This window comes from Mus caroli, chromosome 14, assembly GCF_900094665.2.
Source record: "Mus caroli chromosome 14, CAROLI_EIJ_v1.1, whole genome shotgun sequence".
In the NCBI taxonomy this organism is placed as follows: domain Eukaryota; kingdom Metazoa; phylum Chordata; class Mammalia; order Rodentia; family Muridae; genus Mus; species Mus caroli.
In genome coordinates this window covers 26,020,997-26,033,263 of record NC_034583.1, presented here as the reverse complement: position 1 = coordinate 26,033,263, position 12,267 = coordinate 26,020,997, and positions in this window count along the sequence as shown.

The window sequence follows — 12,267 nt, the reverse complement described above, 5'->3', positions numbered from 1 at the left end:
CGGGAGGCAGATTTTACTGGTGTGCCTCTGGTAGGGTCCCTCAATGTCCCATTCTGTTTTAGAGATATGAGCCACTACACAGTTCGTTGTAGGCTGTAATTTAAGGATGAAATCCTTATCTGTTCCCATTCTAATTGTCAAATAATTGACACTAAGACTTATTATGTTTATTACCAAGCTTTAAGCACTATGACTGGGCAGATATTCATCTATTCTAAGATGGTTATCTTAGTATGTATATATATATATATACTCTCTCAGGTATCTATTTCCCAGCCACAGGCTCCATGTGACTTGTATTTGAGTCTCACTCTGGCTTGCTCTCCTCCATGTGTCTCCTCACAGTGAAATCTCTTGGTGACCTGTTCATCTTGATTCCTCCTGCATCTATTTCTTCGTGGCCATCTCTTCTTTTCCTCTCTCATGGTCCTTCTCTCCTTCTCTCTACCTAGGACCCTTAGCTGGGGTCAGAAGTCCAGCCTTCCTATCTGCTCTGCCCAGTCATAGGCTGAATCAGTGCTTTATTGACCAATCAGAGATGATGTAAAACAATTTTTACATAATAGAGAGAGTACAGATGCTTGACCAAGCCATAGGCTGGACTGTAGACAGACGTCTGGGCATAGAAATCAGTATCTGAATATACAGTGCACAAGGCCAACCGCTACCAGTTTACTGTCTCCTGATTGCAACAAAGTAGAGAGAATTTGCCCAGATACACCCAATCTCTGCTTTTCATTATTGCTAAGGCTTCTGTGCAAACAAATGGGGCCACCCACTTTCAAGATAGTCCAGGTCCACAGGGGTCCCAGCCTTAGGAAACCATAAAGGCAGGGCCTTCTGCGTCACAGCCTTGATGAGTGAGATGAGGGCCTTATCTGCTGTGCTAATAAGACCCAGGAATTTACCTAAGCCAGGGTGTAAAGGGAGTCTCCAAGGCTACAGGGATGGAACCTGATCAGCCAGCCAAAAACAGTGCACATAGCTTTGGGGGAGTGTACTGAATGCCTGCATTCTAAGTTCTGCTGTTTAAAGGTCTAGGATTCATTGAAGAAAGATACACATGGACTCAAATAGTATGTAAAAGCAAAAAGTGTTTTCTTCTGCAGAAGTCCAGCATGCTGGGGTCTATCATCTACAAAGATGGAGAGACCTAAAAGTGATCTGATTTAAAGGGCTGATTTAAGCACATTAGAGGAATTCCAGGAAGGGATAGGTGACCTCTATCTGTTGACTCTATTTCTAGGGACATTCTAGAACCATTGCTGGGGCACTGCAGTCTGGAAACTGTTGTTGGGGAAGTCTGGAAACTGCTGCAGACCCATTGTCCTTGCCTCAGGCCAGGTGGCAGGGAGCCTTCTGAGGCCTGGACTTGCCTGGACTTGCCCAGTTCTTGGAAACAGAGATTTAGGCCTAGTCTCTTGAACTGCCAGTTTGAAGCCTGTCATGGAATCCTATTAGTCTGTCTCACTGCTTTGAATGAATCATGCATTGCTTCTAGAAAGGTGATTGCTTGGCTTGGCTTCCAGGCAGGTAAGAAAAGCTTCAGTCCCAGGCTAAGCTCAGCCTAGGATGAGCAGTTCCAGCTGGGTGTTCTCCCTATAGTTCCCACTTCCTGACACCCACACCAGCACGATGTCTCCTGGGTTTGGGTCTCTTACTCTACATAGCCAATTCTAGATCCTGCAGCCCCAACTTGCACTGAGTGCAAATGTGTAGTTCCAGTGAGGAACTGGCAGAAGCAGGGTTCTTCTACTAGAGAAGAGGGTGGAGACAAGCAGAGGGCACTTCCAAAGCGGACACAACCATCATAGGCCTCAGGCATTCCTATGACAGAGGCTGACTGAACCTCCTGGGCTTCCATCTAGCTTTGAGCAGTTCAGCATGGGCTAAGTACAGCCACCAACATACAAGCATTGTTATCTAAGCACACTGTGGTCCTGCCCAAGTGACCCAAATCCCACAAGGAAGGGAGACTGTGTCTAGGGTCTGACAGGTCCAAGCACTGAGGGCTCTGAGATCCTTTCTTAGAGTAAGGCAGAGGGCTGGGAGCTGAGATCCATAGCAGAAGGTAGACATATGAGCATCCAGGGTAAGTATGCTGAGCCAGGACATGTGTGTCCCTCCAAACTATTTCAGCTTACCCAAGCCCTCGGGACCTGGACACAAGGCTAGAAAGTAAAGCGGTGGTTACCAAACCAAAGCAGTTGTTGATGCTATGGGTCCCTACAGGCTAGCCTGGCATTGGAAGCCCTGTGTATAATCTCTCAACTTGCTTCTTGGTCACCGGTCCCCCTCCTTCTCCTCCCTTTGCAGCTAAATGTAGTGAGGGAGAAGGAGTTTTTATTTATAGTTATCTTTGTTGGGAGTATAGTTTGTTGTAGGTGAACACTTCTCCCAGCGCCAATGCCACGGTGTCTTAGTCAGTTTTATTGCTGTGAAAAGGCACCATGACCATAGCAATTCTTATAAAAGGAAGCATTTAATTGTGACCTGCTTACAGATTCAAAGGGTTAGTCCATGATCATCAAGGGGGCACACATGGAGTTGGAGCAGTAGCTGAGAGCTACATCCTGATCTGCCGACAGACAGACAGACAGACAGACAGACAGACAGACAGACAGACCAACAGAGAGGGGAGAAAGAGGAGGATAATAACTGGGCCTGGTGTGAGATTTTAAAACCTCAAAGCCTAAACGCCACACCCACCCCATCCCTCTACATGCACCCCAGCCCTCAGCCCATCCCCCACCCCCTGACACACTTCCTTCAACAAGGCCACATCTCCTTTCTAATCTTTCTAATCCTTTCAAACAATTCCACTCTGGTAACTAAGCATTCAAATATATGAGCCTATGTGGGCCATCCTTATTCAAACCACCACATTCCACTTCCTGGCCCCCATAGGGGCCTCCTGCTCCTGGCCATCATGATGCAGAATGCATTTCATCCAATTTCCAAAGTTTCAAGTCTTTCAGTCTCAACACTGTTTAAAAAAATCCAAGTCCACCTCTTCTGAGACTCACTTAACTGTAATCCTCTGAAAATTAAAATAGAAAAGCAGATCACATATTTCCAACAGAGAGGGGCACAGAATATACATTCCAAAAGAGAAAGAAAGGGAGTAGAAGTAGGAAATATCAGACCAAAGAGAGGCCCAAACCCAGCGGGGCAAGCTCCAAACTGTGTCTCCATGTCTGATGTTGAAGGAACTCTTCAGATCTCCAGCTCCTTTCATTTGGTTGACTGCAACACACTTTCTCTCTTGGGCTGGTCCCACATCCTAGCTGCAGCTTTTTTGGCAGGTAGTCCACAACTCTCAAATCTCCAGCATCTTAGGGGCCCTAACACAATCCAGGCTTCACAGTAACAGCTTCACACAATGGCCTCTCCAGGTCTCCTTTCGGGGATGGTTCGGCCATATGCTTGGCTTTAGGGGCTTTCCTTAGCTGTGGGGGAAGATTCCACAACCCCTTTCTTATATCCTTGATGCTAAAGCCAGAATCACATAACAGAAACTGCTGAGTTCTGCTGCTTCCTGGGGCTAGAACCTAGGCTTCTCCTTATATTATGTTTGCATAAGTTTTTAGTTGCTGATGCTTTCCTTTGGTACTTAAGCTTTCCTTAATTCCCTTTCATAAATTGGAAGCTCAGCTGGGTGGGGTCTTACCCTGAGGTCACCTAACATCAGACTTTTCTTTAAACCTTTTTTATCTTCTTGAGTCCTGGACTTAGCTCCGCTACATTTCCTGGTGTTCCTTTCCTCCGCAAACTGTACAGTTTGTATTTCTCTTTGTCCAGCTTGCAGATTATAGATTTGCATAAATGTGATTACTAATAACCACCTGCCACAGTCAATACGAGGCTGTCTTGAAATCTCCTCTGCCAAAGATATTAATCCAAAACTCTTCAATTTAACCTTGGGCAAATTTTTAGGAGAAAGACAAAAAGTATCCATTTACTTTGCCAAAATATCACAATAGTCTCTAGTCTGCTTTCTAATATTCTTCCTTTCTGAAACCTTTTGAGCTGGGACCCCAGAGTTCACATCGCCCTCAGCACTAGGATCCATGTTCCTACTAGAATGACCCAATAACTCTCACTTAAAATGTTCAACCACTTTTCTAGTCCAAAGTCCCAATGTCTTTCCTGTTCTTCCAAACAACAGCATGGTCAGGGTGAACACCATAATACCCGAAGCCTGGTATTAGTTTGTGTCTTATTTAGGGTTTCTATTGCTGCAACAAAACAACCAAAACGTGAGTTGGGGAGGGGAGGAAAGGGTTTATTTGGCTTACACTTTCAGATCATAGTCCATCACTGGAGGAAGTCAAGATGGGAACTCAAGCAGGGTAGCAACCCAGAGGCAGGAGCTGATGCAGAAGCCATGTAGGAGTGCTGCTTACTGGCTTGCTTCTCCTGGCTTGCTCAACCTGCTTTCTTATGGAACCCAAGATCACCAGCCTAGGGATGGTACCATCTACTATCGGCTGAGCCCTCCCCCATTGGTCACTAATTGAGAAATTGCCTCATAGCCAAAGCTCATGTAGGCATTTCCTCAACTGAGGCTTCTTCCTCTTTAATAACTCTTGCTTGGTGTAGCCTCCCCCAGCCTTGAGCAGGCTGGCTCAGACCTGTTCTGCCACTGTGAATGAGACCACCTAGGGTGGAGTCTTCAACCGAGATAGGTCTATTGTTCTGCCACCTGTGCTCTTCTCCAAGATGCTGCTATCTGATGAGATGCTGAACCTGTCTTCCTGAGACAGTCCTGAGATAAGCTAACAGCCTGGCGACCAAGTGCTAACAGCTCTGGCAGAACAAGTGCTAATAGCTTGGAGACAAAGCATCAATAAACCTGGCGTGGCTGAGGATAGGCCTTCCCCCTTTATAAGTTTGGACTCTTGAGTAAACTTGGGGCCTGTCTTAGTCTCGTTATTTCTTCTGCCCTTTCCTCCCATATAGCTCCAGCCTCCTTTCAGGAACCCAGTTCTGTGGCCACAGGCAGCTACAGCTTGGGTCAATTTGACACTTAAAGCCAGTCAGTACAGTTAGATTTATTATTGCTACGATGAAACATCCATGACCAAAGCAACTTGTGGAGGAAAGGGCTTACTAGGCTTCTGTTTTCATATTACTGTTCATAATCAAAGGAAGGAAGGACAGGAACTCAAACAGGGTAGGAATCTGGAAGCAGGGGCTGATGCAGGGCATTGGTGGGGTGCTGCTTACTGGATTGCTCTTCATGACCTGCTCAACCCGCTTTCATATAGATCCCAGGACCACTATATTAGTTAGGGTTTCATTGCTGTGAAGAGACACTATGTCCAAGGCAACTCTTATAAAGAAAAACATTTAATTGGGCTGACTTACAATTTCAGAAATTCAGTCCATTATCATCATGGTAGGAAGCATAGCATTGTACAGGCAGACATGGTGCTGAAGGAGCCAAGAATTCTACATCTCGATCTAAAGGCAACCAGGAAGAGACTGAAATCCTATGCTAGGCTAAACTTGTTGCATAGAACTCCTTAAAGACCATTCTCACAGTGATGAGGCCACACCCACTTCAACAAAGCCACACCTCCTAATAGTGCCACTCCCTATAGCCAGGCATTTCAACACCTGAATCTATGGGGGCCAAACCTATTCAAACCACCACAACCACCATCCTAAGGATGTACCCCCCACAATGGTTGAGCCTTCCCCCATCCAATCGATAATTAAGAAATTGCCTTACATGCTTGTGTATAACCTGATCTTACGGAGGCACTACCCTAACTGAAATTCCTTCCTTTTAGATGAATCTAGCTTGTGGCAAGACTAGCCAGGACACAAAGCAAGGCTGTGCCCTGCCCCCCACCTGACTCCAGTGATCTCTGGTGCCTTGTTGCTCAGCTAGATGTGAGTGGAAGAGGTGAATAATGGGGTGTTATTTATGACTCCCTTAAAGCCTCAACAGCCATGTGTCAGGCGCCATGCCTGGTGCTTTGTAAATGTGCCGTGACATTTGATCACTACAATTCCCTGAGGTTATGATAATCAGTCTGTGAATATAAGCCTGGCTCTCTGTGCTTCCCACGTCAATCTCTGTCCCTTAAATGCAAAGGCCCCATGGGTAAGAGGGAGCTTGTTCTCAGGCCATAGGCAAGGGTTGGGAGGGTCCCTAGGGGCCTGCCCAGCTGGAAAGCATAACCAAATGTGGGCTCTAGACCATGCTCCATCACTGGCTGTAGCTGTAGCAAGGGTCTTGGCTGTCTCCCCATAGCCACAGATGCGTGGTGGCCATGGCCCTGCTCCTTGTTCCCCTCAGCCCACACGTTCCCCTTATATGATCTCATTGCTACATGACTCCAATTACTGTCTCAGATTTATGTCCCTGACTCCAGATGCACACAGCACTCACTTCCCTCCCCAGCTAAACTTCAACAGGTCCGTGCTAGCCTGGGCCTCATCTGCTATCTGACCCGAGGTTCCTCCGAGATCTTCTAGCTCGGGATAGAACACCTTTCTGTTTGTGAGCATTTGCCTCCTCTCTCACCTCCCTCGTCTAACCCTGTCTTGTAGGGATAACACATAAATGTCTCTAGCTGCGTCAGAGCCTCTGCTCTGGCTGACGAGATTTCCTGCTAAGGTTACTTTGATGACTTCACAACTGGTCATCTCCACTCATGTTCCCATCAAACCCATTCTGTCTACTAGAAAGCATCTTGTCTTCAGACAGAAGGCTGGTCAACTCACACTCACTCTTTTGCTTGACTCTGGTTTAAAGTGCTTTAAATCTCTCTGCCTCCTGTGTAGAGAAACCAGGTTGCTAATGTGGGCGCCAGGTTTGCAGGGATAATCCCTGTTGCCACAGACTTTTCCAGACGTTTCTTAAGCTGTCCCAGTCCTTTCCATGCTGGCCTTGTCTGTGGTGTCCCAGGCCTGGCCTCTCTATTCCCTCTGCTGGACTGGCTCCCTCTCAGGGACGCTTCACCCTTCACACTGCCCTGGGGCCTGTACTTGCTCCTGTAGAACACTGGACAACTGAAAAGGTTCACGCTGTGATTCTAAATTTTTTACGATTATTTATGTTGGGTTTCAGACCCAGGACAAGAGGCTGAGGTGCCTAAACTACATACGAAAGTAGACCTGGCCTTCAGGTTCTCCCAGCATTCCTCAGGGCATGGCTGGCATCTCCTGTCCTGTACCCTGACCGGTCCCGCCCAGTGGGCGGGGCTTCCATAGCCCGGAAGCTCTTCACTATATAATCCAGACTTTTGTTCCTTCCTCCAGCCCCATTTAGAGCCTTTCTTCTCTTTCTCTGCCCATGCTTTTTCTCTCTCTGCAACCCACACCCCGCTTTTCTGTCTCCATATCTGTAGAGCAATTTCCCTGCCCTCCTCCTGTGAGATCACTGAGCCAGCCTGAGAACTGCCCCCAATAAACCTGCCTTTATATACTTTTAATTCTGCTTGATTTGGCTTATTTCATCGGCAGTGAAAACGTATCCGTTTTTATTAATGGTATTAATTGTATAAAGTAAAGGGTTCCTTGTGACATTTCCATGAACATATTCAATGCTCGTCCCTCATTTTCATGCCGCATCACCCTCTTCTGTCTCCCTCTCCTTTGTTGCTGCTTCCCCTTCCCTAGTAGTTCCCTTTTCTATGTCTTAAAAAAGGGGGTCTGCATTGTGCATAAGGAAAATGTGGGGCACGTGTGTTCCCCAATCTGGTTCACTTTGCTCAACAAGATGATCTCTAATTCTGTTGTTTTCTTGCAAATGGCATATTGTGGTTTTAATGACATAATTGTGTTTTCTTTCATTGGGTTCCTGAGCATTGAGGATGACTCTGCATCTTAGCTATTATGAGGAGTGAGATAGGAAATACATTGTATGCATTAATTATCAAAACCAGCCTCCATTCGCTTTCCTCCAAAAACTCCCCAATCTCTAGTCACTACTTTTCCTCCAACTTCACTAGCTCATTTGTAAAACCCGCTGAGTCCATTCAATATTTCTTGTGTGTGCATGGGCACGAGTAGGACCATATTGCTTAAGAAAGTTGACTCTCCCTGTCCTAACTGCCATTAGTTGCCAGTAGCTCCTCAGGCACAGAACTTAGTGAACCCGTTTCCCATCTGTGGTGGTTTGAAAGGGGTGACCCCCATAGACTCAAGTGTTGGAATGCTTGTCCCATAAGGAGTAGAAATCTTAAGAGGAATGGCCTTGTTCGAGTAGGTGTGACCTTATTGGAGGAAGTGTGTCTCTATGGGGGCAGGCTTTGAAGTTTCCTATGCTTAAGCTATATGCAGTGTGACACACAGTCTCCCCTTGCCGCCCGTGGATCAAGATGTAGAACTCTCAGCTCCTTCTCCAGCACTATGTCTGTCTGCAAACTGCCATGCTTCCTGCTATATGACAGTGGGAACTCTGAAACTGTAAGTCAGCCCCAGGTAAATGGTTTCCTTTATATGAGTTGGTAGGGTCATGGTGTCTCTACACCATATTAAAACCCTAACTAAGATAAGACACCATCCATGCTGGGATTTGGGGGATATGTAGGTCTTGTTGTGTATGTAGTCTCAACTGTTGTGATCCCACATGCACAATGACCCTGGCTTATTAGGCACACACTGTTTGGTTAAAGATGTCCATTACCTCTGGTTCTTGCAGTCTGTCTGCCTCTTTTCCTCAGTGACCCCTCAGTTTGGGAGTTGTGGGGCTGTGGTGAAATGTTCCATTTAGAGCTGAGCACTCCATCATGTCCTATTATCTTCATATTGACCAGTTTGGGCCTTCCTATAAATCATGATCTAGTGCAAAAGGTAGCTTTCTGTGATTAAGGTTAAGAGATAGACTAATCTATGTGTATAAAGCTAAGAATGAAAGGGAGAGTTCATTACCTTACCCATCTCACCGAACAATATTAAATTCTCCCATGGGAACTAGGCAGTTCAGTTAATGGTGCCAGGCATGAGCTTCATCTTACGGAGCAGACTTCAGTCCAATCAGAAAGTGATTGATTATTCCCATAACACTCCTGCCACCATTCATGTCAGTGAGCATATCTTGTCAAGCCAGGAGGACCCATGATGTTAGTAACTACTGACCCCTGAAGGGCCCAGGGGCATGGTGCAGTGACAAAGCTGAAGGTCAATTTTAAGATGACTAAGTATTAACCCTCTAGGAATCAGGAAAGGACGATATTTCAGTCAGAGTTTAGGGAAAATGCTGGACACATCTGTGCAAAATGTACTAGCTTCATCTTCAGCAGCTCCCTGGGCTAAATGTTTTAGGCTAAATTCTCCCCACCCTGTACCCATAGACTGCTCCTCAGAATGCAGAGGTGAAGTCAGACTGAGAGCCCTGCAGTTGGCGTAGATGGGAGGAGACAGTCCACGACTGATGTCAGAAAGATTTACCTTTAAGCCAGTGAAGTGTCCAGGACCAGCCACTTGTTATGGGATCCTTTTGGAAAACCTCAGGAGAGGCTCAAGTAATATAAGGGCTTTTTCTTTCTTTCTCTATTGGGACTTCCCCTCATTTTTTTTAATGATGCTTGGTATTAGCTACTTTTCTGTTGGTGTGATAACACATCACTATAAAAAGCAACTTGGGGAAGTTAGTTTATTCTGTCTTACAGTTCCAAAGGAAGAGAGTCCACAACAGTGGGGAAGTCACAGTGCCAGGAACAGGAGGCCAGGGAATTAAGTTTTCGCCTATATATAGGAAGGAAGGAAGGAAGGAAGGAAGGAAGGAAGGAAGGAAGGAAGGAAGGAAGGAAGGAAGGAAGGAGAGAGAGAGAGNGAGAGAGAGAGAGAGAGAGAGAGAGAGAGAGAGAGAGAGAGAGAGATTGAATATGGCTATAAATCCTCAAAGACAAGACTTTCTCCAGTGACATATTTTCTTTAGTAAGGTTATAGAACCTTTAGAAGGTCTTATAACTTCCCTCAAACAGTATCACAATCTGGGGACCAAGTAGTCAAATATATGAACCTGTGGACAGCATTTCTCAATCAGCTATAGCCTCTGTCCACATCATTTGGCCCTTGAGTGTTAGCTATTTGGAGACAGAAGAACTTCATCAGGAATAGCTCTTAATGTACAAGTTAGGAAGATGTTTTGAAATGTGGCCATAAGACATGTGAGTTCTAGTCTTTCACTTTGGATGAAGTTGTGATTCCATCATATTTCAATGTTTAATAAAAATAAACCCTGATATTAAAGATGAGAAAAGTGTTAGTTCTAGAAATGAGCCATGGAGTCAACAGAAACAATTGTGAATCAAATTAAATTTCCAAAGGTTGTGATTTTACCATAGAGAGAAAGAGATGTATTGCTAATAAAAATAATAAGCAGGCTGTTGTAATATTCATTGATCTAGTTAAGAGAAGTGTATCATGAAAATATTGAGAAGGTATTTAAATTTTTCAGTATACTAACCAGCCTGGCAGTAACAAAGAACAAAATGGACAAACTGCATTACAATTGGGCTAAATTCTCCTTACCCTGTACCCATAGACTGCTCCTCAGAACGCATGTCTATAGGTAGAAAACCATCCTTCAGAGACCATGTAAGGTAAATGGCCATGCAGAAAACTCCAAGCACCTAGTATAGTACCTCTCTGCCACCCAGTATAGTACCTCTCTGCCACCCAGTATAGTACCTCTCAGCCAAGGTGGAAACCTGATACAAATGTCCCTCAAACTCATCAGTAAGACCCAATAATTCACATGAGATTTGCAATTCATTATGAAGTTGAAAGAAATGTTCTTATGACAAGTGTTTTGGTTCTCAAGTCCAAATGGTTTGACCAGCCCTGCCAGAGGAGGGACAGAATAACTTGCCTATTCTGACTCTAGAAACTGATTGTCACATGAAAGAGAATAAAAGGCTATAAGAAAAAAAAAAACCTTAATAACTATCACTGAACTTAATTTGGTGACATCTTTGATATCTATCAGCTTTTCTAAAGTGTTTGTCATCATAACTTTTATCATATTTAAATAAATATTAACCTAAATTTATATACTGAATCTGGTATTATCTTTGTTAAAGAAGTCTCCCAGGTTGAAAACAAAATCGTAGAACCCACCTGGGCATTAACTGACATGGCGACGCGTAGCCTGGAGTGGGAAGCTCTCTGGTGACCTTAAAACCCAGAGCCAGCCTAACAGGCTGCAGAGACGAGCTTTGTCCAGCTCTGTGCTTTGGAAGCTTCCACTGGGGCTGAGGGGCCATTGTCAGCATCATCGTACACTGCTCCCAGTGAGGATCGCACTACATCTGGTCATTTCATAGTCACACCCACCAGGCTGACTTCTGTTCATCTCCTGCTATAAGTCTATTCTTGGAGCCTGGTGGTGGGTACCAGCAGCCTTCTAGAGAACCAATAAAGTCACCCAAACATTTTAGCAACAAATAAGCTAGTAACCAGCCTTCAAAGCACTCAGACACTTGGGCCTGGCACTGCTCTTTCCAGGAATCTATTCAAAGGAATAACGAGAAAAGCAGCAAGTGCAGAAAGGCAAATCAGGCTCTGCGGCTCCGCATGCCACAATGATGATGAGCTGACAGTTGTGTTATAACTATGTCCTCCTCACTGTCAGGTGTGTTTAACCAGCAGGAAGGCACTGCGCATGCTCACTTCTAAGTGGTACAATTCTTTTGCTTTTCTCCATGCATACTTGAGTGCTGGCATGTGTACATGAAGACATGCATGTGTGTGTATGCGTGTGTGCACACACCAGTGTGTGCATGTGTGCATGTGTGTATGTGTGCATGTGTATGTGTGTGTATGTGTGTGTATGTATGTACAAGCTACATACACAGAAATGATCCAGTGGGAGGAAATTGGTGATATTCTGTACTGGAAGGCTGGTATTCATACTACTCCTCAGGCACTAATGTCTTTTGCACTCTTCAGTCTTTCAAAGAAAAGGCCACATGAACTAAAACAAAGCTTGTCTCCCTTTATCCAAGAACTTAGAGCCTTTGCTTAGAGGTACTGGTCCAGCTCTGCCTCAGTATCCCAAGCATAGAGCAGCTCTTTGCAGAACCCTTGTGGGGTTTTTTGGTTGTTTTTGTTTTTTAGGGTTTTTTTTTTTCTGTTTGTGTTGTTGTTGTTGCTGTTGTTTGACAGGGTTTCTCTGAATACCCTTGGCTGTCCTGGAATTCGCTCTGTAGACCAGGCTGGCCTCAGATTTACAGAGATATGCCTGCCTCTGCCTCTGCCCCTGCCCCTGCCCCTGCCCCTGCCCCTGCCCCTGCCCCTGCCCCT